Source organism: Elaeis guineensis, chromosome 12 (assembly GCF_000442705.2).
Source record: "Elaeis guineensis isolate ETL-2024a chromosome 12, EG11, whole genome shotgun sequence".
NCBI classification, from domain to species: Eukaryota; Viridiplantae; Streptophyta; class Magnoliopsida; order Arecales; family Arecaceae; genus Elaeis; species Elaeis guineensis.
In genome coordinates, this window is record NC_026004.2 from 94,487,717 (window position 1) to 94,492,233 (window position 4,517).

Consider the following 4,517-nt stretch of genomic DNA (forward strand, 5'->3'; position numbering starts at 1 on the left):
ATCATTACAAAAAATCATTTGGATCCAATAGCTCTAGTTATGTCGATCAATAAAATTTAATTTCAATAGTCACGAATAATCGCATGATGATCTGATAGATAGAGACCACCGATGGACCCAAAAACTTATAATGATGATCTCAGTGATATTTTTAGCATACTATTAAAATTATACTTCAATAAGATATCATTATCATAGTCAATTTAGTATGAGATAATTTGAGCCATTAAATAAAAAATAAGTGATCAAAAGGCTAAACGACGTCCAATTATAAGATGATTTTTTTAGATAAATGATCTTTGCTACTACTTTGATCATTTCTATGGTGGCTATCATAAAATTTAAACCACACATATATGAACTATCCACATTAAGTAGATCTTATAAAAATACGAGTATAATTACTTAAGGACTTTAAGAATGAGTATCAAGAGACATAGAGTTTTGAATGGTTTATACACGTGTGGTTTGAATTTTATGATCACCACCATATAAATGATCAAAGTAGTAGCAAAGATCATTTATCTTAAAAAATTATCTTATAATTAGATGCTGTTTGGCCTTTTGATCATTCATTTTTTATTTAATGATCCAAATCATCCGATGCTAAATTGACCACGATAATGATGTCTGATTGAAGTAAAATTTTAATAGTATACTAAAAATATCATTAAAATTATCATTGGAAGTTTATAGATCCATCGATAATCTCTATCTATCAGATCATCATGCAGTCATTCGTGACCATCAAAATCAAATTTTATTGATCGACAAAGCTAGGACTATCGAATCAATATGGTCTTTTATGATGATACTCTAATAATAATTATTTAGATAATAAATGGTTAAGATGGGTTTTAAATTTAAAAATTATATCATATTCAAAAAAATAAAAAAAAATTATATTCGATTGTACAATATATTTATGATTGATTTTTTGGTTATAAAATATTAAAAAAAATTATGACCAAAAAATTGATCATAAAATATTTAAATTATTTTTTTAATTTATAAAATATTTATATTATAAATAATCTGATATTTATTTTTTAAAAATCATTTTATTTTCATTGATTATTTATAATAAAATTTTATATCACAAATAATTTGATATTTGCGATGCAAAATCTATTTTACATCATAAATATGAATTATTTATGATGTAAATTTTTTACATTATAAATATTCTAATATTTATTTTTTAAAAAAAATTTAATTTTCATTTATTATTTATAATAAAAAATTTACATCATAAATAATTAAATATTTATGATGTTAAATCTATTATGTGTCACCAAGAGTAATTATTTACGATGATTAAGTTTACATCATAAATAATCTACTATTTATTTTTTAAAAAATTTTTAATTCTCATCAATTAGTTGTGATGGAAATTTTGCAAATATCGATGATTTATGATGAATAAATTTTTATTATAAATAATCTACTATTTATTTTTTTAAAATTTTTTATTTTTATTGATTATTTATGATGTAAATTTTATGTCATAAATAATCTAATATTGATGATAGAAAATTTATTTTACATCATAAATATAACTTATTTGTGATATAAAACTTTACATTGCAAATAATCTGATATTTATTTTTTTAAAAAATTTTTGATTTTTGATGATTAGTTGCGATGGAAATTTTGCATCATAAATAACTAAATATTTATGATAGAAAGTCGATTTTACATTGTAAATAACTGATATTTGCAATGAAAAAAGTTTACATCATAAATAATCGATGAAATTTTATTTTAATATTTGTAATTTTTATCAATTATTTGTGATGCAAAATTATGTCATAAATAATTTAATATTTATGATGTAAACTCTTTTTTGTATCATAAATAAATATTATTTATGATAAAAATATTTTTTCACCATAAATAATAAACTACTTTTGTATTGTAAATAATATTATTTATGATGAAAATATTTATGTCACAAATAATTCCATCAAAAAAATCTTATTTTCTTGTAGTACAAGTCAAATATTTTTCTTTGACATTATTTGAAGCCAACCTAAACTATTTATCTTGTGCAAATTAAACTAAATTATTTTAGTTTAATTTGATTCATTCAGTTTGAACAAAATAAAAATAAAAATAAAAAATTTATCCTTGAATAGTCATAAAGCACAGAGTTTACCATCATTAGTGGCAGTAAGGACAACCATGATAGCACTGTCGCTGTCGGAGGAATAGTTGGACAAAGAAATGAAAAGAAAAAAAAAAGGGTAAGAACATAAGGCTCAGTGGATTTCAAGTTTTCATACAATATAGCTTATAGGGATCACCACATCTGATCTGTCCTCTACCATTTGATTTCTCTATGGGGCAATGTCGAATGCAAAAGTTTTTTTTTCTTTTTTTTTAAGAAAATAGAAATTTTTACTAAAAGAGTCATACAGGATATTTTTTGATTGTGTCGCAAGGATGCTGAGGGCAAAAAATGGGCAAGTGGGCTTAGAGCTGTCAACAGGTTGGGTCCAAGCTCGAGACCCATGGATATTTATCCGACGGATCTAGATCTGGTACTACCACTGGACCCATTTACCCAGATCCAAATCTAGACCCGATAAACCATCATGTAAATGGATAGGATCTGGATATTTAATATGGATAGGGTCTGGATATTTAATACCCAGACCTGATAGACATGGGACCCAAATAATATATATATATATATTAAAAATATTTTGAGTTGTTAGATCAGAGATCCAATGGCCTAAAATTTTCAAAAGGCAAAGAAGCCCTAAAATTTCCCTATCCCTCTCTCAGTCTCTCAGTCTCCCTCTCTTCCTCTCTGAGTCTCTTAATCTCCTAATGGTGCCTCTCCCTCCCCTCCTCTCCCACTCTGGGTGCTTTGCCTCTCCCTCTCCACCATGAGATTCGCTCGTCGGTGGCCAAACTCTGACACCAAGGTTGTGGATAGAGGAGATCCACTCTGAGAGAAGATCCTCTCCCTCTCTCTGTCTCTCTGTCTCCCTCTCTCCTTCTTTCTATCTCTCAGTCTCCACTCTCCCTCTCCATCGAGATCCCTCTATCGAGATTCGATCTCTCTAACAGCATCGAGCCCTCCCTCCTTTTCTGCTCCCAGCTTCCTCTCTCTCTCTCTGCGGAGATCCGATCTCCTCTCCACCTCTTTCCCTCTGCTGCTGCCTTCCGTGGCTCTACTGCTCCATGCCCCATCCCTCTACCTCGCATCGTCTTCGCTGCCATTCAAGCCACCTCTCTCTCTCCACTACTATCCTCCATTGCAGTCCGATCTCTTTGCCACTACCCTTCACTATCCCGACCTCCTCTCCCTCTCCATCGCTCGTCGGACCCCGACACCAAGGCCACCTTAGCTACTGAGATCTGCCATGCCCTCACTGATCTATTTTTTTCTAGGTAAGGATTGGTAAATATCCTGTGGATCAATTTGTTGATAAATATTCTAATGTGATTGCTATCAAAGTATTGGTAATATCTTGTGGATCCATTTGTAGCCATCTTTTCTTATGTGATTTGTTTTAAATTTTGGAAAATATCAAGTGCTAAAAATTTTAATGTTGGAGTTGAACAAAATGTAAGCACACCTGTGGAGCTAATTAAGGATGAGACAATTGTATCTACACCCAACAACATTGCTGGTCATAAAAGGAAGTTGATATCACCGGTATGGAATGATTTCACTAAGGTTAAATATCAAAATGGTAATGACATTGCTAGATGTAATTGGTGTAAGAAAAAACTTTGTGGTGATAGTAGTAAAGAAACTAGTCACTTGAGAAAACATCTTAACTCATGTATTTTTAGAAAAAAAAATGATGGAAGAGCCGTGTGACAATCAATTACTATAGTTAAAGGCTTTTGTGATGAGGCAGTTTACAAGTTTGACCAAGAAAAGAGTAGAAGAGATTTGGCAAAAATGATTATTAAGCATAACTACTCTTTTAACATGGTTCAACATGACTTTTTTGAACAATTTTATGCTGGATTGAATCCAAATTTTAAGCTTGTAAGTCGTAATACAATCAGGAGTGATATATTGAATATTTATTGGGAGAAAAAGGCAAAGTTATATGATTACTTTGATGCACTTTCTTGTAGGATTACCTTTACTACTGATATATAGACTTCTGATTATTCAAATATTGCTTATGCATGCTTAACTGCATATTATATATCTGATGTTTGGGAATTGAAGAAAAAAATCATTGCATTCAAAAAGATTCGATATCCACATGATGGTGAGACATTGTTTCATTTTATTTATGATTTGTTATTAGAGTGGAATTTGGATAAGAAAATTTCTTCAATGGTTGTTGATAATGCAAGTGCAAATGATGTAATGGTCAGACAATTAACAATATGGCTTTGTGAGAAATCATTGTTTTATTTGTCTGGTGCATTGTTTCATGTACGATGTAGTGTACATATTCTTAATTTGATTGTTCAAGATGGATTAGCAAAGGTTGGAGAGTTTTTGCAAAAATTTCAAGATACTATAAGTTTGTTGAATA